The sequence below is a fragment of the Neomonachus schauinslandi genome, chromosome 2 (genome assembly GCF_002201575.2).
Source record: "Neomonachus schauinslandi chromosome 2, ASM220157v2, whole genome shotgun sequence".
Classification (NCBI taxonomy): domain Eukaryota; kingdom Metazoa; phylum Chordata; class Mammalia; order Carnivora; family Phocidae; genus Neomonachus; species Neomonachus schauinslandi.
Window position 1 is genome coordinate 56,422,361 of NC_058404.1, and position 27,433 is coordinate 56,449,793.

The 27,433-nt window shown below is 35.6% G+C and overlaps 1 protein-coding gene across 1 annotated transcript in view; it reads right to left on the minus strand.

Annotated features, from left to right (window-relative positions):
* The window catches only part of GALNTL6 (polypeptide N-acetylgalactosaminyltransferase like 6), a 1,195,338-nt gene that overhangs the window by 923,643 nt on the left and 244,262 nt on the right, over nucleotides 1–27,433 (minus strand). The gene's annotated exons all lie outside the window — the stretch shown is intronic.

Sequence of the window (27,433 nt, forward strand, 5' to 3'; positions counted from 1 at the left end):
AAATGCATTTTGCATTTATAAACTTGTTTCTGTCTTTAAGTTTTAACTGTGTCTTATTTCTTTGAGGCTTGTCCATATTTTAGTATTTCAGGTGTAGGGATGGTCTTCATTTAGCACAAAGCAACACATTTTTACTCTCCTAGAGAATTACCTAGATCTCCTAAAGAGGAAAAAATATATATTTTATTTGCACCTGAGCTTTTACAAATTTAGGAAAAGAGCTCTACTCGGAGCTGGACTGGTTTTGCCAAGGACAAACTGGGTTCAAGTACCCTAAACTGTCCTCTACGGAGTATGCTCCTTCCTCTGGGCTTCCTGGGAGCCCAGTGACCTACATATTTCCATCAAAACGTGCTCTCACTGTGCTTTTCTATCCTAGGGAGATAATAAAATAGAATGAAAATAACATGACTTATGACAATGATGGATGTATTTTATAGTCCCTTCTACTATTTACTAGTGATCTGACTTTGACTAGGACTTCAAATAAACATCACAGTATGGATAAAAAATCACACTATGTTACACAATCTAAAAATAGCCTAAATCCTGATTTTTTTAAACAAATTTATATTTAGTATTTTTTTTTTTTTTAAGTTTGAGATCATGGCTGAGTTGTTTGTGTGTTTGTTTCAGTTCCAGAAAATCTTTTGGGTTGTTTTAATTTCCTTAAAACTTCTTTCTTATGTTTTCAATTAACTTGTTTCAATTTTCTTCTACTTTGCCCTCATTTATGTATCTATATTCCATCTGTCCAAGTGATTCACCTTGGTTCCCTGTCAAGCCAGAGGCTCCTTCCGAATAGATAATTATTTTTCTCTGGGTCAGCAAGTGTGATACCCTTTCCACCTATTTGGATTATCCTGTGAGGTCAAGTATGAGTAGATGACAGTCATGGGCAAGAGAGAAATGGTGTTTTCTTTAGTGACTCATTGACAATGGAATTGGAAATCAGGGACCTCTCCACTGAAGCATGTCCCAAGGGGTCGCTCTGCTCCCAGAGGCCAGCCAGAAGAGGTGGGCTTCGACCAATACCGCAACTGCTCCCTCCTGTCTCTCTGAATCAGGGGGAACAGCTAGCCTCTCAAGGGAAAGCAATTAGTCAGTGAGTAGGAACAAGCCCCCTCTTTTCTCCAAAGAATTCCCTCTCCAAGGATAGTTGGCCTCTCCTCCAGACAACCCAGAAATCTCTTTCCTTGCATGAGTTTTTCCTGATAGAGACACCTCTTTTGAATACTTCCGGTTCCCGATCCTCCTACTACTGCAAGCAAAGACGCACGGACACTGCTCGTTCTCTCTGAAAGATTCAAAGGTAGTAGAAGTCTACACACATCTCAATAGAAGATCTGAACAATTTCGGTGGCTGGGGCACACCAATAGTGAATTAGAAAGGAGAAAAAATCAGAAACAAATGCTGAAGTCACTGATCTCTAAATGTACATTGCCAGACTTAGAAAACTCAGTCGAAGCATGCAGCAGAGATAAAGTGGCCCTAAGAACTCTGCGAAAAAGGAGGGGTGAAAGATTGCCATTTGTCCACTAAACTATAAAAAAGCAACTACTTAATCATGGGGGTGGGTGGGTGGGGGATAAGTGACTTTAAATAAAGAGAATGCCGATTAGGCAGTGGTAACTAAGTGAAAATGAGTAAACTGCTGTTACTTGCAAATTATAATGACAAAAAAAAATGTTTAGAGAATAAACTAGAAAAGGGGATGAGAATAGGAAGATTAGATGAACATGTGTACATGCAAGTGCATCCACACACATACACATATTCAAAACAATCCCCAGGGGTAAGAAAAATTAATTTGAAAATATAACAAAATAAAAGATAACTGAAATTTTACTGAAATGAATGGTAAAAGTTGGATAAAAAGAGACAAGTATTCTGTTGCTAGATGAGAAAGCTGATTTTTATTGAGATCTCATTTTTTTTCTCAAAATTAATCTATATATTTAATTCAGTCTCAATAAATTGATTACCCTAAATACTTCTGGAATGTTTAGAAGGTGTGAGTAGATGGAGTATTTATAAAATAGTGTAGTTAGAGGAAGCTTATATGCTAGCATAAAAAGATAAGTAAAAAAAAGTTATTTGAGATAAAAACAGTGTCTATGTGTGCATGTGCACATAACAAATGATCTAAAAAGTACCACAGATCTCAAATCAATAAAGGATTATGCCACAAAAAACTCAATTCACAGGCTTATCTCATATCATTCCAGATGAATAAAAAGTTGATTGTTAAAAAATATATAATTAATATTTTAAATGTAAAAAAGTAATATAACTTAGGCAAAAGTTTATCTGGTCTTTCAAAATAAACAATTTTTTACAGATTTATTTATTTATTTTAGATAGAGAGTGAGAGAGAGCCAATGAGTGGAGGGGAAGGGCAGACGGAGAGGGAAAGAATCTCAAGCAGACTCCCAGCTGAGCAAGGAGCCCAAGGCAGGGCTCCATCCCATGACCCCGAGATCATGACCTGAGCTGAAATCAAGAGTCAGTGTTTAACCGACTGAGCCACCAAGCGCCCCTCAAAATAAACATATAAAAAATAAATAAGGGCGCCTGGGTGGCTCAGTTGGTTAAGCGACTGCCTTCGGCTCAGGTCATGATCCTGGAGTCCCGGGATCGAGTCCCGCATTGGGCTCCCTGCTCGGCAGGGAGTCTGCTTCTCCCTCTGACCCTCCTCCCTCTCATGCTCTCTGTCTCTCATTCTCTCTCTCGCAAATAAATAAAATCTTTAAAAAATAAATAAATAAATAAATAAATAAATAAATAAAAAAGGGTTTCTCTCTCTCTCAAATAAATAAATAAATCTTTAAAAAACCCCAAACATACAAGGGCTCAAACCAAAACTGTAAAAAAAGCATTTTAATTCATAAAAACATATATATTTTCATGTTAAAAACATCACAAAAATAAAATGCTCCTAAACTGGGAGGATATTTGCCACAATAACATAAAAATCAAATAAATAGTCTTATAATTAGTTTTATGCACACTAATAAGAACAATACAAAAATGAACTGATAAACTAGGTAAAGTATTTTAACAAGCAGTTCAGTAATGATAAACCATAAGTGATAAACATATCAAAATGTTTATTTCATTTATAGTCAAATTACTACACTTTAAAACAACTTCTGCAACCTTTATTCTTGATGAATTAGCAGAGCTTTAAAAATTGATAATAATTTTGGTAGGGTTGTATGTTTGGAAGGAAATGGATATTGATATAAATTTTCTGGAAACTATTTTGAATTATGTATATTGAATTTTAATATGTTCATAAACTCTGATCCAAATACTTTTGTTTCCCATATGTACTCTAAGAAGTGATGTGCAGTTAGGGAAGAAAAAAAAAAAAGATTTATGGCAAATATGAGGGAGTTTTTTATAGCAGTAAAAAGAACTTAAATGATCAACAAACTAAATATTGTAATTGATTGTGGTACTTGCATGCATGAAGGAGCATCAGACAACTACTTAAATAATATATTCAAAGCTCTTCTTGAAAATCATGCTTTTGGCATAATGGCAAATGATAATAATGGCAAATGATAAAATGCATAATTCAGTATTGTGTATAAAATATGTTCAAGTATATAAACAACATACAGGGAAAAATATGTGAAAAATGACTAATGTTAGTGTCTGCCTTTGAATGGCAGAATTTTAAGTTAACCCTTTTACTATTAATAGCAGGCTTTTTAAAAGTTCATTTTGTTTATAGTCATCTTCGCTCAGCAATTTTTCTTTAGGTTGAATATTTGCTTTCCCAGTTACTGCACTAGGGAGAAAATGCTTGGTTGCTGTATATTTCACCATAATAAACTGACATTTTTTAATAGAGTCATTGATTAATTCAATTACTCTGTGTCTATTTTCCCCCAAACTACATAACCTCTGGGTGGACTAAAATTCAATTTCAGTTCCTCCCAGGTAAAATCTAAAACTGTAGACCAATCTGGAGAGAAAGTACCTTGCCAACAGACCCACAATCACTCAGAAGTTGTCAGAGCCGTATTCTATCACTGAGTGGTATTATTGTGTCAAAACTGCCTCCAGAACTGTTTAGGTAGAGCTTAGTTTAGGTGCTAGCAGCTTTCCCTGTTTGCAATGTCTAGTTGACTAAAAGGACTTAGGCTTTCTCTAGAGACCTACCCATCTTGGGTTGAGGGGCATAATGGAAGAAAAGAAGAAAAGCTCAGTTTAATTTCTATAGGCACAAACTACATTCTCCAATCTAGTTTTACCATTCCATGTACCATTCTATGGTTGCATGGCTTGTTACTGATAAATTAAGCTTTATATTTAATGATTTAAATAAGAATATCCAAGAGAGACAAATAAAAAAGGAAAATGTAAAGGAACTGACAATTGCTATTTTGCAAAAGGCAAAAAGGATAAGGTAATGGCACCTGGGCAGGAGTTTAATGAAGATAAGAAATAGGCAAAAGCTCTCTTTTGCTTTGCCTCTTTCCTCACTAATCTCCTCCCTTCAGTCAAGTGTATGCAGGGAAAGAAACCAGCAGAGAAAACAAAGTTCACCGAAGTTAACTTCTTATGAATTCTTCATTAAAAAAAAAGAAAGTCTTGTTTTATAAAGTTGCAATATTTTAAAAATCAAATTAGGCCCACAAAGAAATATTATAATTTACGATTAGACATAAATGGCGAAATAACCTAACACTACGACAGCATTTACAGAAAGGTAGAAGAGATGAGTTGTCCAAAATAGTCATCGCAAAGCCCAGGGTTCTTCTTCTGTCCACAAGAAACACTCCCATCTCTTTAAGACAAATTATGCTCCTGCCAGAGCTGATACAATACTAGTGGAAGCAACTCTATCAGGCTTCCTATTATAAACTATAATTCTAGGCTTTATAGCTTGGCTCTTTCAAAGTAAAGTATGTTGGGCAGAGACTAAGCATACAAATTGCCAGCCAAAATACATTAAATCTGGTTGAGCTGTCCTTTTTTGGAGAATGCAAATTGGAGTGCTCTGCTCTGCATGCAGTTAGTGCTTGGCATGGGCCTGCTAGGATGCCTTCTGGTATTGGGACCAAAACAAAAAATAAAAGTTTTAAGAGCAAATTTTGAAACAGATTGGTTATTATTTCAAAATGTACAAATTTTAAGTAGTTACCATTAAGAAGGGTTGTAGTTCATGAAAAAGTATTTTATCTAACACCACATAACATAATACATACAGTCCAAGCTTATGGGAAAATGTCCACGTGATGGTGTCCTTGTAATTACAGCATTTAAAGGAATTGCTGACTCATGGTGGTGCCTATGATTACTGTCTTCTACATTAACTAAGGGAAAATGGCTTAGATTAGCAGATGTCTCCTGTGTCTAAAAGTTACGCTTACAAATTTGCTTCAAAGATGTAGGAACAGGGCGCCTGGGTGGCTCAGTCGGTTAAGCCACTGCCTTCGGCTCAGGTCATGATCCTGGAGTCCCGGGATCGAGTCCCACATCGGGCTCCCCGCTCAGCAGGGAGTCTGCTTCTCCCTCTGACCCTCCTCCCTCTCATGCTCTCTGTCTCTCATTCTCTCTCTCACAAATAAATAAAATCTAAAAAAAAAAAAAAAAAAAAAAAAGATGTAGGAACAGAATAAAGAGTTCAATCTGAAAGTGTTCTGGTCATACCGGCAAATTTAAGTTTTGTCCTTTGGTCATCCTATATCTACAAATCCCTTTTTTTTAATTGAAGTATCTAATTAACATCCAATGTTATATTAGTTTCAGGTATATAACTTAGTGATTCAACAATTCCATACTTATTACTCAGTGCTCATCACAGTAAGTATCACCTGGGTCATGTCACCATACAACATTATTACAATATTATTGACTATATTCCCTATGCTGTCTTTTTTGTCTCTGTGGCATATTTATTTCGTAACTGGAAGTTTGTATCTCTTAATCCCCTTCACTTATTTCACCTCTTCTCCACCGCCACCCCCAACACCTCCCTTCTGGCAACCACCAGTTTGTTCTCTCTATTTAAGAGTCTCTCTTTTTTGTTTGTTCATTTGTTTCGTTTTTTAGAATACAGATATAAAAGAAATCAAATGGTATTTATCTTTCTGTCTGACTTATTTCACTTACCATAAGTTACAAATCACTTTAAAAAAGTTCATGGAGGTTGATTTCTTCCTTTTGCTTGTTTTGCACTATAGCATCAGCCCAGTAATGGGATCTATAGTAACAGGATATTATTCTACGGTAACAGTCAGTGAACCCAAGTGCACTGGTCAGTTGGTGACTCAGTCTTTCCAAAATTACAGTAAAACTTGCTGGTCTTTCATTCATTCAAGAATATTTATTTGAGTCTCTTTTGTATGCCAGATACTGTGGAAATAAGAGAAAGATGAACAAGGTTCCTGTCTTTGTGGAGCTGATAAAAAGAGTGTGCAATTTTATTAGTAACACTTAGGTTGTGTTGTCAGCTTCAGGGGCCTGAAGAACAATTTTAGAAAATATAAGTTGGTGAACTCAGGTGGAAATATGTTTTACTCATACTCACTTCGCTTTCAAATTGTATTTTAATATATGTGTAAAATAAGAATTTTTTTTAAAAAATGAACATTTCACCTTTATACACAATCCCTCTCTTAATAACCAGAGAAAATGTTTTCTGAAAAAATGTTCACTATGGATTCTTTGTTCTTTGATACTTGCTGACGAGTGTAATATTTCCTCAAATATAAAACTACCTTTGTCCTTCCTTTAACTTCATATTTGGGAACTTCATGATAAATTTGTTTCTCTACCAGCTAATAATGATATTGGCTGCTAAAAATCAATAAACATGAAAAGTAACGGCCTCCAACAATTTACTTTTATTAGATCTGCAGAGAGTTATCATATCATTTACCCTGCACCTCAGTCTCCGATTTTACTTTATTTTATTTTTTTCTAACCACTACCTTGTTTTTTTCTCAGGTAGAAAAGGAAGAGGAAGGTGAGGCAAAATTCAACTAAGGCATCATTTTGACACATCCGTTGTTTGGTCAGTGATGTGCAGTCTGCTATTCTGATACAATAAATGTTTATGGTACTTCTGGTTTAATGAATGCCCTAGGCTCCAGGACTTGTCTGTGTGTTTCTGTAGCATATATCTTTAGTGAGAAAACGATGGTGTTGTCTGTTCAAACTAATAGAAAGTAAAGCTGAATGGAAAAATTAGATTCGAGAGCATCTGCCTCAGTGCAGCTTTCTCAGGGAATCGATACGGGACTGCGGGCAGCGCGGCAAGACCGGAGTGGCGCTGGGGGTCAGTCAGTTAAAGCAAAGGAAGTGAGCGGAAGGACTGGAAGGAACACAGGTTTCATTTTGAGTTAGTTAGGGTCGTTGTTTCTTTTTTTTTTTTTTAAAGATTTTATTTTTTTATTCATGAGAGACAGAGAGAGAGACAGAGGCAGAGGGAGAAGCAGGCTCCCCGCGGAGCAGGGAGCCCGATGCGGGACTCGATCCCAGGACCCTGGGATCATGACCTGAGCCGAAGGCAGTCGCTTAACCGACTGAGCCACCCAGGCGTCCCTAGGGTCATTGTTTCAATGACCAATAATTTTTTCCTTTATCCTGCAATAACTGAATAGGAATTTTCTCAAAGAAAATCTAATAATGGAGCATCTCATCTTCTGCGCGCCAGAAAAATCCTCTGTGTCTCGGAAAAATGACAAGATTAACAAAGGCGTGTGTGTGTGTGTGTGTGTGAGAGAGAGAGAGAGAGAGAGAGAGAGAGACAATAAATGTATAGTACAAAATAGAGGGTTGGGATAAAACGACATGACGTTCCTTTTTTAAACATTTTTTAAGAATGAAAAAAAAATAAACTAATCATCTAAAAAGTATGTCTCTCTGAAAACAGATACATGATTGTAAACAACTGTATGTAAAACTGTCCCCTGAAAGCCTTGCTTCAATTGTTCTATAAGTACTTTGGGAGGCTGAGATAGACTTCCTGCCTGAGTCCTGTGTTCCATAAAATATGCCTCTTTTAAACGCTTTTAAATGTTTGTAAATAAACTAAGAGTCTTAAAAGTATTCCATTGCTCAAATGTAAGTAAACATGGAAACGAAATCCAAGCGCAGATCTCAGTGACTCCAGAGGCAGCCTGTCCCTCCAAACCACGACTCTGTAAAATGCTGATAGTGGGAGCAGAACATCTCACAAGATCCAGTACTCATTCCTAGTAACAGTTCTCAAAGATATGTACACATATCTAAATGCATAAAATAATACTTCATCAAGTTTAAAAGTATATCTTAAACTGAAAACAAATTTCATCATTAGAATAAAAATCCATTCTTATTATACAGTGCCTCATTATAGCTATTACTGTATTATTCAGAAAAATTTCTGTGAAATTCTAACATTGACAAATACCCTTCTTGTTGAAATATGTTCTTCTCAAGATCCCGGGTGGGATTGCTACTAGCTGGTCATATGAAATTCCTACTCCACTTTTGTATTATTATTATTGCTGTTATTATTATTATTATTATTATTTCCTTGTTAAGGCTCAGTCTTATGTCTGATTTCTTCTAGTCTCTTCACATACACTGTTACAGGAATAACTTATTCAGCCTCAGGCTTTTTAGCACCACATACATGTTAATGACTCTCAAACTAATAACTCTAGTCTTCATTTCCTCCTGAGTTCTAGCCTTTGTTCAAATGTAAATTATCATCTTTACTTAGAGGTCTAAAGGGAAATCAGAAGTGATATAAATTAACATACAAAGATTCTCTTGATCCCATCACCTCACCAAACAGACAAAAAAGAACAAAAACAGTCAAACAAACAAAACAAACACATATGAACACAACCCCCAACCAAACAAACCAACCCTAATTTGCTCATTTCCTCAACTAAGGAAACAGACAACATTTTCGGCCCAGAACAGAGGACTATTTTGACTCCATTCTTGCTTGTTATCACTCTCCACCTCCGACATCTAATTCATCAACAATTCTACCTCCAAAATCTACCTTAACTCTACTTTCAAACTCCACTGATGTAACCCAAATTAAAACTACTTTTCATCGCACATTTGGGTTCCACAATAGACATTTAAATGGTCTCGCTATTTATATTCTTGCCTCTTATAATCCATTCCCTCACAGTGCACTGAACCATTATTATATTTATATTATATAATGCACATAAGATCACACCATGTTTTCTTTAATTTTTCTACGAATTACCTATTACATTAAAATAAAACCTAAACCTCTCCAGTGCATTTTATAAAGCCAGGCATGATCAGAGGACCCCTGTCTGCTGGGCCAGCCCAAAACTTACTCAACTCCAGTTCTATAGTCCTTCATTCTGTTTCCAGAAAATATTCCAAGCCTTTTTGTGACTCCTTTTATCAGGCTGCCTTTCTTATCTTTAAATCTGAGCCTGAATATATTTTTTAAAGATTTTCTTTATTTGACAGAGAGACAGACAGAGAGAGCAAGAGCAGAGGGAGGAACAGGAGAGGGACAAGCAGACTTAGAATTCCCTCTGAGCAGGGAGCCTGCCGCTTTGGCTGTCCATGGCAGGACTCTGAGGTCATGACCTGAGCCGAAGTCAGATGCTTAACCCACTGAGCCACCCAGGCGTCCCCTGAACCTGAATATTTTTAAAAAGAGAACGTGTAAGTCCCAGTATATACAAGTAATGAAATATAAGGTGGCTATAAAACACTAATTAAATATGCTTAATGACAATATAATAAAATAAATGACATGAACAAATAAAATATTATATTCCCCATTATGTTAATACCACAAATATATTAGATTTTATTAATAAATATGATAATATATACAGAAGGATATGCCAAAAATTTTCAGTTATTTTTTTATTTTGGAGAAAATAATAAAGAATATTGATTTTCTTTTTTGTATTTTATTATATCTCAAATGTCCTTCAATAATTATGAATATTTAGAATGATGGTAAGCTTAAAGTTTCTCTTAAAATTACATCATATCTAAATTTTAATGTGAATTTCCAAATAATCTGCATTTGACTTATCTTTTTTTACTTTTTAAAAATTTTATTTATTTATTTTTTAAAGATTTTATTTATTTATTTGACAGAGAGAGTCACAGCGAGAGAGGGAACACAAGCAGGGGGAGTGGGAGAGGGAGGAGCCGGTTTCCTGTGGAGCAGGGAGCCCTATGCGGGGCTCGATCCCAGGACGCTGTGATCATGACCTGAGCTGAAGGCAGACACTTAATGACTGAGCCACCCAGCGCCCCAATTATTTATTTATTTTAGAGAGAGAGAGAGAGAGAGCAAGCGAGAACACCAGCAGGGGGAGTGGCAGAGGGAGAGAGGGAGACAGAGAGAAAAGCAGACTCTCCACTGAGCCCAGAGCCCTACGTAGGGCTCGAACTCATGACCCTGAGATCATAACCGGAGCTGAAATTAAAAGTTGGATGCTTAACCAACTGAGCCCCTCAGGCACCCCCTGCATTTGATTTATTAAGTGCCTATTAATATGGAGGCTTTTTCCAGCTGAGAAAAATGTCAAACATCAAGCACTTACCTGTTAACAAACAGCAGTTTTATAGCTTATATAATACCTGTTTTAATATAATTATAAACTATGGGGTGTTTGGAAAACACTCAGTACTATGTTGTGACATGAAATTATTTTTAATCATGTGCTTTGACACCTTGAAATGACCTTAAAATGTGAGAATCTGACTCATCATTTTGATATTGTTTCCAAATTAAATTAGAAAAAAACCCAAAGAACTTTAATCTTGGGGAGATTATATGTTGATTTTTAAACTATAAATTCTCCAACACTGCAATTAACAGGTTATATTTCTTCCACATAAAATGTGGATCAGTTCTGTGGATTACCTATTGCATTGGAATAAAATTTAAGTCCATTTGTTCTACCCTACAAAGCCACGGCTTACTTGTCCTAAATGTGGTTGCCTCTTAGCCCTAGATCCATTTAGTAGCACAGTACTACTCTACAATTTTATAGTGAAGATGGAAAAAGTAGGGCAGATTAAACATAGTTTCAAAGATGTTGCAACCAAATACTGACATTGTATGAAACTGAAAACAACATATTAAGTGAAGGTAAAATTTAGCCTAATTAGTATATACCATAGACATTAAAAAGAATTGTGTAGGCATAAAATAGTCACATTTAAGTGACAGCTGCTGATATATATGAGAGCATTTTATTCAATAAACATTCGTGTGCTCCCACTGTGTGGTATCATGTGGAAGAAGTAACTGAAATAATAACTTTATATATCTTGGTACTTTGTCTATGTAAAAGAAAGGTATCTAATTCTTCACTTGGAATAGATTTTCAGAGTCATGCAAACAAAGTTTGCTGAATATGACTTATTTGAAATTATCAGAATTTCAAAAGCAAGTATCTGAATTTAGAATTGTTCAAACTCTATTACAAAGGATTGATAATAACACTAAAGAGTCTAAGGAATCAATTACCTTTAAAAGAGGTAAATTAATCTCATTCATTTCCCAGTATTATTATACAGTTATGATACTTCTCAGCATTTACCAGGATAAAATTAGCAGAAAATATGTTGGAATATTAAAGACAATATAATATTTATAAATCTTTGGATTTTAATGAATAATTAATTTAGTGAAGCAAAGCTAAGATATGATAGTTTTCCAAAAACAATTTCAAAATAAATGACTTGGTATTAGTTTACTGTTTTACTTAAGGTTCTGAATTCTGTTGAGTTTTCTTTATGTGACAGCCCTACATCTGAAGATAAAATCTACATTATCAGGGTAAGTTGGACTTCTGTTCTCCTAATGATTTTCACTATGTGCTTGAACTGTTAATACCAAAAGTGAAAGTAAATGATCCAAATATTTCAATTTGACTTCAGAGTGTCATCAATTATTTTAATGACCAACAGACAGTATCATTTTTGTCACATACTGGCTTTATATTAATAGGAAATGGCATGAAGGAATTAAAACAATAAAGTGATTATAACATTGTAGTATGTAAGAATTGGAAGAGACTTAGAATCAATCTATTCTTACCTCTTAATTTTATGCGTGAAGGAACCCAGTGTTTTCCCTTAAGATCCTAGCATTAAATGGAAAGCTCAACTTGCATCTTTACCCTTTACCTCCCTTACTCAGCTTCCTAATACAAAGAATCTGCTTCTCTTTTAAACTAGATTAATACATCTCTTTAAAACTTGCTCTCCATATCTATAAAGAGCAGTTACAGTTCCCTAATTTATATATACATGTCCCAAAACTGTAATCTTTAAAACAAAAATGAAAACAGAGCACAAAATGAAATAAAAGTCTCCTTGTAATCACAGATGAAAAGCCATACTGTTACATCTTTGGGTTTAAAACTTGTCCTCACAAGTTATTTGTGAGACTCACACAAAGAGCAGGTAGAAAACACTTTGCCCTATGGTATAACTCATAAAACTCTCAACCCCAGAAAATTAAGTGAAATATTTAGGTAATAATAAAATGTTTGTTATAGCTAGTTAGCTTCTAATTCCATAAAAACTTTGGAAGAAATTTTATATATATATATATGTATATATATGTATGTATATATACATATATATATACAAAAAAAGTTAATATATATGATACTGTGCTTTATAATAAGAAATATATAGAGTTCCTAAAAGCCTTAGAAGTTCCTAAATGCTGAGAACTCTAAAGGCCTTTTGTTATGTTAATGATGTGACTGTTGTAAGAGGACTAAGGATGGGGGCTGGTTGCCATGAGGACCAACCCTGTGATTATAAGGTTGGAACTTTTTTAGTTCTACCCCCTGACCTCCAAGGAAGGGGGAGGGGCTGAAGGTTCAATCAATCATTAATGGCCAATGATTCAGTCAGTCATGCCTTGTAATGAAGCCTCCATAAAATCCCAAAAGGACAGTGTTTGGAGAGCTTCAGGGTCAGTGAACATGTAGAGATTCAGGGAGAGTGGCATGTTGGTAGAGTATGGCAGCTCTAGGCCCTTTTCCCCATAATTGGGCTTATGCCTCTCTTCCATCTGGCTGTTCCCAGTTATATCTTTTTATAATAATCTGGTAATCTAGTGAGAAAATGGGTTTCCTGAAGTTCTGTGAGTTGCTCTAGCAAATTTATTGAACCCAAGGAAGGGGTCTTTGGAACCACTGGCTTATAGCCAATTTGTCAGTAGCGTTAAGTAACAACCTGAGCTTTCACCTGGTGTGTGAAGGGGTGTGTGTGTGTGTGCAGTCTTATAAGACCAAAACCTCAACCAAAACCTTAACCTGACACTAACTCCAAGTAAATAGTGTTAGAATTGAATTGAATTCTAGGAAACCTAGTTGGTGTCTGAAGAATTGCTTGATGGTGGGGGCAACCTCCCCCCCCCCAAATTAGTGGGCAGAACACAAAAGCATATATATATATATATATATATATATATATATAAATCCATATATATATAAATCCATATATATATGGACTTATACATATAGCACACACCGCCAGAAACAGAATCCTTTAATAAAATTATTCCTTACCAATATTGCAAGTTTGTATAATATCTTACCAGTTTGCTCTCTTTTCATTACTAATTTCTGCTTCTGACCCTCTGTATGCCACAGCTTCAAATAAACAAATAATGAAAACAGTATCCATTATATTTGTGTGGATTTCACAAAGAAGATAATGTTTAAAAGACAAAATTTAATGGATTTTAATTTAACCTGAGTTTGTCAGAGGAAAAGATGCTTCCACAAAAACCTAAATGATTGCTAGTTAACTCAGAGTCTGTGCAGAGAGAACAGGCTATAAGAGTCCCTATGATGAAAAAGGGACATAGAGTGTTTTAAAAATAGGCCAAAGGCTTGTATGGTTGAAAGTAAGGATCAACAGTGATGATGGCTCATCATCAGCCTGGAAAGGTGGCCAAGGCCAGATATTGGAGAGTCCTGTAAACCATGTTTAAGATTTTGAACTTTTTCCTATTGAATTCACTGGGTAGTTTTAAGCATTGTAGTGATTATCAAATTTTTATTTATTTTTTAAAAATTATTCTGATATAGTAGGCTAGAAGTTTGGAGCAGGACAGAAGTTGAGGTTTTGGGCAAAGTATACCGCAATATGAGTTAGGAGGCTATGGGAATAACGGAGAGAAAATGAAGAAAGGTGGTGGTAGTAGAAAGAGGAGAGCAGTGGAAAAAATGGAGTTATTTTATATATAAAAGCAGCATATTTTTTTAGATAATGAGAGGGGAAACATAAAGGATGACGCTAAGATTTCTTTTTTTTTTTTTTAAAGATTTTATTTATTTATTTGAGAGAGAGAGAATGAGAGAGAGCACATGAGAGAGGGGAGGGTCAGAAGGAGAAGCAGACTCCCTGCCGAGCAGGAAGCCCGACGCGGGACTCGATCCAGGGACTCCAGGATCATGACCTGAGCCGAAGGCAGTCACTTAACCAACTGAGCCACCCAGGCGCCCAAGATATCTGCCTATGGATGTAAGTAGACAGAATACCATTTGCCAAGATAGGGAACACAGGAAAGGGAGTAAGTCCGTAATGAAATATGAAAAGTTTAAATATATGAGTTTGAAGTGCTATGAGAAACTTAAGAGAAGAGGCTTAGCAATCAATTAGACATACGTTACATCCAGGCCTCAGAAATGTAGGCTGGAAATACAAGCTATGAAGTTGAAAGCTTATTTTATGTGTCATATACAGTTTACAAGCATTAGGGTCATTGTCTCATTAATAATAATGGTATGATTGGGGCGCCTGGGTGGCTCAGTCATTAAGCGTCTGCCTTTGGCTCAGGTCATGATCCCAGGGTCCTGGGATCGAGCCCTGTATCGGGCTCCCTGCTCAGCGGGAAACCTGCTCCTCCCTCTCCCACTCCCCCTGCTTGTGTTCCCTCTCTCGCTGTGTCTCTATCAAATAAATAAATAAAATCTTAAAAAATAATAATGATATGATTGACACTATCATTTTTTTATTACACTCAAAGGTTTAAATAGATTTCTCAAACTCATATATTTAGTAGCAGCATCTCCCAAGATCATAAATTCAGCTGACTCCTACAAAACAAACTATCCAAAATATTTAATGACTTAAACCAAAATTTTGTTAGTATTACATTTCATCACTGTGGAGTCAAGAATTTGGACAGGACACAATAGAGAACATTTATCTTTGCCTAAAATGTCCAGGGTATCAGCTGGGATAAATTGAATGGCTGGGAGTTAGAGCAGGTGAGGGTTGGCTGAGTAGGTCTACTCCCTATACATGGCCTTTCCAAGTGGCTTTTCCAAAAGTCTAAATTTTTTTTTTTTTTTAACGGTATGGGTGTTTCATGATAGTTAAATTTTTTTCCCAGGAGCTCAGGGCTCCAAAAGGAATAATACATCAACTGCCAGTTCTCTTCTAAGCTAGACTTGGAAAGAGCAAAGCCTTATTTCCACCATATTTTATTGGTCAAAACAGTAAAAAAATAAGATCAAATTCAAGTAGAGGGGACAAAACCCTCACCTCTCTATGTGAAGAGCATGAATGTATTTGTGGCCATCTTTAATCCACCACACCTATGACCCTAACACTTGTAGTTACTCTACGCTACAATCAATTTCTACAAGGTACACCTATAGCAAAGTGCCATCCACTTAGCAGGCGATCAAGAAGTGTTTGTTCAATGTAATTCTAATGTAGAGATTATATTTTGTTAATCATGAATCAAAAATAGCTTGTGAATCATTTCAGATGCTTCATCATTTTGGACAAAGAAATGAAGGCGTTTAGAATGCCATCCTAGAACAGTACTTCTGAATTCCTCAGAATTACAAATGTCTGTGAATTACTCAAGCTGAGGCTCCAGTGAAAGGTCTTTCATATTGTTTGAAGATTCTAATTTTGGATATGTCCTCTTGCAAATATTCTCATTGACAGAATGTATTAGGGTGGTGTGTAGTGCTCTACCTTAATGTAATTGATAGCTTGTTGCCACTGAATGTTAAGAAACTCAGCAGTAAGAGGACTTCAAAGAAAAGGTCAAAACTTGCTTTTGGCAAAGAGCCAACTCCATACAGAGAAAAATACCATTCTAAGTTAGCCACGTTCTCAGAACAATGTTCTTATTCATATGGATGAATAAACCAAATCAAAAAATGTTCCCAACTCATGCAATCACCAACATTATGTAAAATGATGAAATGGCTTTCATTAGCAATCAGAAATATCAAACAATCAGGTATTGAGCTTTAATTTTCTTTTTATCCCTCAGAACTTTAAGAATGACATTTTATACTGTTTAAGGTCTTCATAAATTATTTTATAAAAAATAAATATTAATGTTGAAGCAGCAATATAGTATGCAATACCACTCAGCCAATTAAGAAAAAATGATATTGTAGGAAGTGAATTATAACTTTCTTACAGAATTACAGCATACAGTTGCAAGTCATCAATAGACATGCAACTCACAAAAGAGATTAATGGTTTATTTATTCTAATGTACTAAATGATTATGATCAAGATGAGGAAGTACTGTACATGAAAAAAGCATGGGAATTGTAGCTGGAATGCTGGCTCTTCCGATTTCGCACCACGTAATCGGGGCAAGTCACTCAACCTCTCTTGGTGTCAGTTTTGTCAGCTATAAACTAAAGGTATTGTCATTCAGACTAAAATGTTACTGTAAGGATTCACTCAAATTATCTATTCAAATAGTATATTACAGTATCAATAACTAGCTATTATTTTTTTTTTAAGATTTATTTATTTATTTTAGAGAGCACACCGGAAAGGGCAGAGGGAGAGGGAGAGAATCTCAAGCAGACTTCCTGCCCAGCCACAGGGAGGGGCTCCATCTCTCCACGCTGAGATCATGACCTGAGCCCAAACCAAGAGTTGGGTCCTTAACTGACTGTGCCACCCAGACACTCCACTAGCTTTTATTTTTTTAATTATTATTATTAATCTCACAGTAGCAGCTGAATCAGTGAGAAGTAGTTTTCCCCACTTAAATATTTATTTTGAAGTATGTGAAAGATAGAGTAGGGTATTATGTGATCAAAACTAACAATATATGTATATATTCAGCATGAAAAAGCAAGGTCTGAGGAAATGATATAAAAAGTATAAGTGGCAAAAGAAAGCAAACAAAATTCTTTGCAAGTTATGAAAGAGTAAAACTGAGAATAAATGAGAACAAATAGATGAGAATATCTGAGAAAAATCTTCCCAGGGAAATACCTTTAATATCAATATAAAATATTTTCTAGGTGTTAAATTGTTCATTATTGATGTTTTATAAAATATGTCTCTCACAGATTAGATTCCATAAATGCAATAATTATTAATGCCCTATTTTCTTACTCTCTGTTTCATTTCCATTTGCAATGTGCTACTGCTATGGTAAACCAGTCATCTCAGCAACTGAGGAATCTTGTCTGTGTTTCTGTTACAATGTTGCCCTCATGATAATAGCTAAGTTACTATTGCATAGACATATTTTATCCAAAAAATGGATATTTTTGTTGATTCATTTAACCAAATTTATATATAGTTTAAAATCCAAATTTGGATTTCTTTTATAACCCTGAAGTTGTCTTTCTTACAGCAAGAATACACACCTAAATTAACTTCATCTTAATGAAATTACTTTGTAATAAAATATGTTAAAATGACAGACAACCAAGCCATTTTTATAGAATGGGTTGTCCCTAAGTTTCATCTCCTTATGGTACCATCAATTCCATATTTACCTTAATTAAAAAAAAATATATATATGTATATATATATATATATATATATATATACGTACACACACACACATACACACACACACACACACCTGCTCAAGTAGATCTTCCACTTCCCTTTTCTTCTGCATTTTTTGTCTGGGAGTCTCCAGGGGCTGTTTTCATGTCCCTGGTTTCACTTGTCTCTCTTAACAGTACTCAGCTGCAGGATAGGTACTTCATTTATAGACTTCTGCTTCCATCCCACAACTGCCTCATGACTGCCCCCTGCTGGAGAAACTATTTGGTGGTAGGAGCTTCCCCATTGTGACCATTCTTAATGTACCCAAAGATTCAGGAAATATGCACAAATATGTAACCCAATTTTCTACCCTTACCACTTGTTTCCTGGATACCAGAGAGTGCTATATCTGTCTCATGTTTCAAGACTTCCCCATGAAAAAAGCTTCCCAGCTTCTGTCATTTTCTTTCTCTTCCTAGGCCACAGAAACTAAAATTACAATGTCTCAAAATGTAAAATAGATAATACTCTATCCTCCCCACTGAAAGTTTCTTTGAATTAAGTACATAACCCTCTCTACTTCTCTTGGAAACTGACTCCCCGTAGCCCTGTCAAACAGTTCACAGGATGTGCAAGTAGTTTTAAATCTTGGTTGGAGCTACTGTAGACTTGCTTGTTATCTGGCCTTATAAAAGAGTTGTCTTCCAAAAGTATAAATCTGTAAAGCTAGAATCTTATTTGCCTTCTTAAATAAAAAACAATTATTGTAAATTCTATGTATGTTTTGCTTCTATCTTAAAAGTTGAGTCACATATAATTAATTCTATGGCAAGTCTATATAAGTGCTATCTTTGGGAAAAGAGCATCTCATAGCAGTTAAGATTAATGTTGATGTTTTCTACATGAAATTACAAAAAAAATGTGTTCCTAAATCAAACAAAACTACAGCTTTATGTTTGCTGATTCAATCTTGTTGCAAAATACTGAACTCCCAGATGATTATCCTTTTAGTTGTTTATTGTCTAAATTAAATAAGAAAAGATGGAATGCATATAAAAATAAACTATCCACTTATTGTACACACAATCTTACAAAAAATTATTACCCTAAATAATTGTACGGTTTTATTTTATTTGTATAAAAGGAAGCTTAGCAATCATTTTTATGGAAATATTTATAAAGCTAGAAAATAATAAAGGTAAAGAGAAGCACCAGAGTAATGCATTTATAGCCATAAGTATGCCCTTAATTATAGGCAGAAAACAATATATATTTAACAAATAATAAAAATATTCAGTTTCATGACTTAAATCAAAATCTTATATTTATTAGAAGCATGTATTAGCTGTGCATCTTTATGTTAAATTCATGTTTCCCTAAATTGGATTGATTATATACCTACGGGATTTATTAATTCAACCAATAAATGATTTCTATGTGCCAGATGATGATGTCTAATTTAGTGTTAGAAATAAAATATGCGGGCGCCTGGGTGGCTCAGTTGTTTAAGCGACTGCCTTTGGCTCAGGTCATGATCCTGGGGTCCTGAGATCGAGTTCCATATTGGGCTCTCTGTTCAGCGGGGAGCCTGCTTCTCCCTCAACCTCTGACTGTCACTCCCCCTACTTGTGCTCTCTCTCTGTCAAATAAATAAATAAAATCTTTTAAAAAAATAAATAAATGTGCTGGGGCACCTGGGTAGCTCAGTCGGTTGTGTTTGTCTTTGGCTCAGGTCATGATCCTGGGGTCCTGGAATGGAGCTCCATGTAGGGTTCCCTGCTCAGTGGGGAGCCTGCTTCTCCTTCTCCCTCTGCCCCTTCCCCCCCATGCTCTCTCTCGCACTCTCTCTCTCTTCCTTTCAAATAAATAAATAAAATCTTTTTTTAAAAAGACATAAAATATGCTATGGAATCACTTATATGGGGTAGTTGAAAAAGACTTGGAGTATTCAAAAATATTCCTACAAAAATATTACCCATAAAAAAAGAGCTACAGGATAATTAGCAATTAGTCAAGCAAGGAGGAGTTCCAGGCAGAGAACAACCTATAGCAGTATTTTGAGACAAGAAACAAAAATGAAATAACTGCATATGAATGAAGCACAGATAGTAAGAATAGAAAGTTTATAGATGAAGCTTGACATTAAAAAATATAGACAACAGGAGAGGTTCCTGGTTTTAGTAAAGACCAAGTAAGCTACAACTGACAGATAAAGACCATAAAATCTGTACAAAATACAATAAAAGCAAAAGTAAACAACAACAAAAACTGTTGGGTACTGGAGAGTGATCAAAGGGAAGGACACCTGGTGACTCTTCTTTTATCAAAACTTCTAGCCTAAGGGCAGACCCTAGTCTGTACCATGCAGGAAACTAAGATCCTGATAGAAAACCAAAGCCATTCTGGCCAGAAGAACCAGAGAACAGAGCAGCCACAAAACTGCTCTGGGCAATCACACTCACTGGAAATTGACGGAGTGTTGCCAAAAGAGAGAGCAGAAGATCCAAATTCCATGTATAAACTCTGCCATTAAAGAAACACAGTTTATGGTTTAAGTCCAACCCAATGAAATGCCAGCTAAAACAAACAAACAAACAAAAATCAACACACTTGGAAAATATAACAGAATCTAAAATCAACATTCACAACATCCAGGATATAATAGTAAAAAAAATAAGTTTATCTATGAAGAACAAAAGAAATATGACCCAGGCTCAGTAGAAAGGACAATCAGCAGACCCTGACCATGAGATGACTGGGATTTAAAACAAATAGAAAAGAATTATAAAGCAGCTTTTATAATGAAGCTCAGTGATATCAGGAAAATATGCCTGTAATGAATGAAAAGAAAAATATCTCAGCAGAAAAATATCTAGAGTCTCTAAAATGGTGGCAGTGTCAATATTCTCTGGTCAGCTATTTCTTCTGTAACTTTATGTTCCATTTAAATGTCAACTCAAAATCAGCACTTTCTATTTATTTCTTGTTCTCCCACCTTTCTTTTTTTTTTAAAGATTTTATTTATTTATTTGAGACAGAGAGAATGAGATACAGAGAGCATGAGAGGGAGGAGGGTCAGAGGGAGAAGCAGACTCCCTGCCGAGCAGGGAGCCCGATGCGGGACTCGATCCCGGGACTCCAGGATCATGACCTGAGCTGAAGGCAGTGGCTTAACCAACTGAGCCACCCAGGCGCCCTCTCCCACCTTTCTTAACCAATTCTCTTCTGATTATCCTTTTTTTTTTTTTTTTTTTTTTGTAAAATATCACATGGATTTTTCACTGGGAGATAAGGAGGCAACACAACTACAGGCTTTGCTGACTGTGTGTGAACTGAGTAACACACGCACAACAACCACCAACAGACTTTGAAAGAAAGGATGCAACTGGTCACTAATCATGATGCATATGTATTATTTATGTAGTGATTTGTGGAATCCAAAAAATCTGCTTTTTGCTCCTTTTTCTCTCTTAGTCTTGTTAAGACCAGCACCTTCACTTTATGCATGCCTTATAATCCAAATAGTGTATGTCCTCCTTGTAAGGGACAAGGAGTTAATGACTTCTTTAGAATAGACAACATCTCAGGAAGGACCAGGTGAGGATGACCGGGTAAAGCCATCATATGTGTATTCCAGACCACTGGAGCTAGACACCTCAATGCCAACATCTCTACGCCAAGACCCCCTTGGCTCCAAGGAATAACACCTGGGCCCCTGTCTTTGTTCTAACAGGTTCCTGGGTGCCTGAGAGGACACATACACCAGACCACAATCCTCAAGAAAAACCCCAGATTCCAAACAAAATGAGACTATCTCATTTTCTTTCTCAGTCTCCCAGACACTCTGTCTGCACCTGCACTCTCTGTCTACCTTCAACAAACTGCTTTCACCTCCCGTTAGCTCACATTTGATTTCTGTCCTGCACATGGCCAAGGACCCTCTTGGCTGGTCCTGCGAGAACCCCTCTTGGTCCTTGGATCTGGCCTGCTGGCATCACTTGTATACATTAAATTGAAAGAAGATATAAACTCTAGCACATTGGCCATGGGTTGGAGAAAAGATGAGATATTTAACTGAGAAGAAAAAAGTACTTAAAATTAAACCCTGAGGAATACCAGTATTAAGTGAGGGCTATAAAAAGAGGTAAGTCTGAAAGAGACTGGAAATGAAAGGCCAGGAAAAGTATGAGGGTGCATCAGAAAACACACAAACAAACAACCCCTCTCCCCCCGCCATACACATGCACAAACACAAGAGAAAGGGTTTCAAGGGAGACACTTAGTCAGAATTTGAAAATAAAGCTGAAGGGATGAGTAAGAGTCAGAATAAGGAGTAACTGTAGAATTTTTTTTAAAGCAGCAAAGTCTTTGGAGCCTTTTAGAATTACTTTCAGAAACTGAAACTAATTTTAAGAATTGAGTGGGAAGTCCTAATGTGGATGTAACATTGAGTCTCATGAGTTCAAGATGATGAGAGGTTTGTTTATTTCAGCCTAGGTTACCCCATCCTAAACAATAAGGGGAGTTGAAAATCTACAAGAGGACAAAAGAGAACTACAAGCTTTCTAACTTTGATGCAGTGAGGTGAGGTAGCTTTCAGTGCTGGGTAAGGGCTGTTTTTACATCCTAAAATTAGGGGAAGAGGAAGAGAGAAATGTGGGAGGCACATTTCATGTTTTCATGTGAGCTTGTTGAAGGAGGTGTAGCCTCTTTGTTTCTTGTTCTTCTGTGAAGTAGTAGGCATGGACATCTGCAGAAAGTAGTGGGAGGGAAGAGGATCAGATATTTTTAGGAAAGATTGTCCAAATAGATGCTATGGAGAAAGAGAGGAAGAGCTGATTTGGAAAATGTAGGAGGATTGCTGCAAAGTCATGAATCTCAGTAAAATTTTTGTTTGTTACAGTCTGAGTTTGGGTAATCTTTTAACCATCCTAAAAAAAACCCATATATAAACACAGGGCAGATAAACTGTTATAGGGATCCATGTTAAGTCACAACCATATACTCAAAGGAAAGTAAGGCAGTCTGGGGTCCATTTTCTCAACAAACTCTTAATAATAAACATTTTAGCCTTTTGTATTTTTAAACATACAGATTCAATAGCCAAATACTGGCTATTAGGAAATTCATGGCTCTCTAAATTCACTATTGTAACTCAAACCATCATTCCATCTGCTGCATCTATTGTTTGTATTGCCTGTTTGCATATAATTTAGAGAATGAGAAAAAAATGAATAAAAAAAGAAAAGCGACTTAATTTCAAGAATTCATATGATCCTTAGGATAATTTTCAGTGCTAACAAAATAACATAACAAAAAAAGATATTATTTCAAGGTTAAATTCAATGAAATAAAGACACTAATCAATAAGGATGATCCTTGGGGTGCCTGGGTGGCTCAGCTGGTTAAACGTCTGCCTTCTGCTCAGGTCATGATCCCAGGGTCCTGGGATGGAGCCCCGCGTCAGGCTCTCTGCTCAGTGATGAGTCCGCTTCTCCCTCTTTCTCTCCCTCTGTGATCTTTCTTGCTCTCATGCTCTCTCAAATAAATAAATAAAATCCTTGAAAAAAGATAAGGATGATCTTTGAATGAAAAAACAAACAAAAAAATAACCCAATGGTAGGAATGTGACCTGAGTTCTCATTGGTAGTTTAAATTCTGACACTTTTAGGGTTTTGTTGGAGCCCAGGCTCTGGGCTTCATCTATCTCTTAATCATGGTTCTACCACTTACTAATAATGAAACATGAAACAAGTTACTTAAAATATTGTGTCTACAAAATGAGTTAATAATACTACCTAAATTAATTAAACTAACACATATGAAGTGCTTAGAGCAGTGCCTGGCATGCAGTGAGTATTCAATAGCTGTTAGAAATTATTATCAAACCAATGGTGGTTGCATGCTACTCGTTCTCCAAACTCTTAAGATTTATTGGAGAATACGACAATGATGTAATATACATAATAAATTCTTGTAAAGTTTGTGTTTGTTTATAATTTATTCAATGTATTATTAATACCTAACATGAAAATTTCATAGAACTTTTAAGATTAACAGCAATAAACTCTATTTTATCAATAAATCTTAATTTTAATTTTAGTCTGTGAAATGTTGGGAGATTAAAAAAAAACAAAATCTAAACCCTTGGGGCTAAAGAGAAATGCTGTGATTTTCCCTAAACTGAGCTACTTATTTTTTTTTAAATACACAAAGAAAAAGAAATATAAATTCTCTACTTATGTGCTTGATTTGTGCCATGATAACTTGTGCTCTAGAGAACTTTCAGGATACTTACTGAGCTATGTCCTTTCAAAATAGCTCAATTATTATATGTCTGGGGTTAAAATTTTCTAGAATACTAAGTATATATCCAAATAAGATTTGAAAATGTCTTACTGTTACATAAAGGATTTTACATCTATGTAATTTTCATAAAATATAGCTATGCAAAAATACCTTTAAAATAGAATGCATATGTGAATGACTACATGCTTTTATATGTGTGCTGGAAGTCATAAGTCAGATTCTTTCCTGATGAAACCATTTCTCTAGTTGACAACTGTCAAAGCCATCTCAAAAACCCATGAATATTAAAGCACTGTTCACTGGCACATTTGGCATTTTGAAGTCAGGCAAATAGAACTCATGAAATATGAAAGGAGTGCTCCATGTCGCTTTGTAGAAAATGTTGCCATTAAGATGATGTATGAGGAAATTCACACCTTCATCTGCTGGGCGTGCTCAACTGTATTTTCAATCAACTGTATTACTTTGCTTTGATAGTGTTACCTTTGGATAATACCCTCCTTTTCCCTGGCTTAAAGAGTTCCCGAAGCCAGGATTATGCAGAAATTTTTAAATTATTTGCATGTATAATACACGTTTTAAACACAAGTATATTATGTTACTAGTTATATTATAACAATTAATAGAGTATAAAGTTATAAAGTCTTTCTATTTTAACTCCTAGTATTAGGTCAGGAATGTTCCTAGGCACACACCACTGCCAATTTTTATTCTATATTACTAGGTTTGTGGAATTCAAGTTTACTAGAAAATTGTGATATGTTTCCTTCATACTCTAGCCTCAGAAAAACTTGTCCTGACTACATTTTCACATGCTTAGTGATATCATAGACTATTCTATTAAATTTGAAATTATACTCTTTCTGGATGTAATGATTTTTATTTTGTAATTATTTCGAACAAAGCGATGCACTTTATTTTACCTAGTCTGTACTATTATGAAACATAAAGATGAAAAGAGTTGTCACTCATTCTAATGGAAGGATGTGTGACTGTATCACAGACATATTAAAAGTCTTAAAAATTACTTTTTGTTAAAATGGAAAATTACATATATGTCCCTATAAATATCAATATAGGCAATCAATGCAGTCAAGAATTATACTTATTGCAATCATACAAATAGATATTTTTATCAATTTTCTATAGAGATTTATCCAGCAACTCTTTACATTTCACAGTGTGAAGTCTTAAAATTTCTTTTCCTTTAAAAGAGGATACAGGGGCGCCTGGGGGGCTCAGTCGTTAAGCGTCTGCCTTCGGCTCAGGTCATGATCCCAGGGCCCTGGGATCGAGCCCCGCATCGGACTCCCTGCTCAGCGGGAAGCCTGCTTCTCCCTCTTCCACTCCCCCAGCTTGTGTTCCCTCTCTCGCTGTGTCTCTCTCTGTCAAATAAATAAATAAAATCTTTATAAACAAATTTAAAAAAATAACCTTTTGCTTGTTTATAAATCCATGAACTTGTGAACCTATAGTGGTTGGACATATGTAAGATAGCTTCCTTTTTGTGTCTGTATCAAATCAGAGTCTCACTTTTAAAAAGAATATTAAGCTCAATATACAACCAAAGTGCCTGTGCTGAATATTCTCATTTAAAAGTTGATAAGGCATGCTTCTATTCATTTCCAAACTGCACACACACACAGAAAATTCCTTTTAAGGAAGAATGGGTATTCAGATATGTTCTAGAATTATGGTTTATTTGCCTGCGACTATGTCCTATAATAAAACATAGAAAAAGGAAATGAAGGCTGTGGCCAATTCTTCAAGGTGCCTTATTAGTAAATAGCTCAGAGAGGATAGCAGGAGAAAGGGTACTCTGTGACCTCTCGGGCACAGAGGAAGTTAGCTGAGGAGAAAGTCAGGAATGTGACTTTATGTAATACCTTATATAACTTTATTACTTTACATATATAAGGAGATTAGATGGTTTGGAACAAAATCCCTTAAAAGAACTATGCCTCTATAGGACAGTAAAACATCTTCCTTGGGCCCTGACAATTTACTGGAGACACTGCTTCGAGCAACAATATTAAGGTCATGCTTGAAAAAGTAATTTCAGATCCTCCAACTGATAATCTAGTATGTTTACAGTTATTCATAGAGTTGGCAGGCCTAAGCCGGTAGTAGTAAAATAAGGATCTTAGGATGTAGGAGAAAACAATTCAGGAGTTTCCATGTAGCTCATTAGTCTCCCCAGGAAGACTTACTCTTGACCTATCTAGTGGGTCAGCAAATATTTTCTGTAAAGGGCCAGATAATAAAATCTCTGTCACAACTAGTCAGCTCTGCCTTGTAGCAGGAAAGCATTCATAGAAAACATAAGTGAATACGTGTGGCTCTGTTCCAGTAAAACTTTATTTATGGACAATTTAAATTTCATATGATGTTTTCATGTCATGTAATATTAATCCTTTAAATTTTTTTCAACTATTTGAAAATGTAAAAATCATGCTTAGTTCTTGGGCCAAATAGAAACAGGTGGCAGGCCATAGTTAGCTAACTCAGGGCAAGGTTTCCTGGGAAGGAACAGCTCCTTAGATCCTCCTGACTTATGTAGCAGGTGACTTGGTCTGGTTTGGAAACCCAGACATTCTACTTCTTTGGTTATGGAATAAATGAGTCACAGAAACTCTAAATTATAACCTTTCTCCAGATATTTATATAGAAGATGCCCTGATACCCATATAAAAATTTTAAAATGTTTATATTTATAGAATATCTTTCTGTCATTATGGAACACAAGCATTTTGACAAGTGTGCTCTTGAAGGTCACATATAATGGATGTTCCTTCTAGAAATTGATAGTTTCTCTCAAAAATCACAGTTGTCTGGTGTGGTGGTGGTGGGGTGTGTGTGTGTGTGTGTGTGTGTGTGTGTGTGGTGTGTGTATACATATGTGCACACACACATACAGGTAATAAAGTTGTTTGGAACAATTAGTTCTAAAAGAGACAAGATAAGCCATTAGAAGATAACTGATTTTACAGATGGTAAGATTATACAGTAAAGGTGGATTGAAGGAATTCTCATACCAGAGAAGCTAACTTGAAATACTCAGGTAGCCACTTTATAGGAGGTCTAAGAGTTAATATCTACTTAGTATTAGGTAAGTAGTATTCAGAATTGTTCACAGTTTTGACATAATATAATGATAAAGTCTTTTTCTAATTTCTTTGGTTTCCCCCAATCAGATTTTAAAAAGAAAATCTGAGGACAATACAAGATCTGAAAAAAATGGTGATTCAACAGTGATTAAAGCCCACTGTAAAATTAAAAGAAACAAGCAAAAACCTTTTCTGACAGATGTAGACGTTATTTGTTTTCTCCACAAATGATACC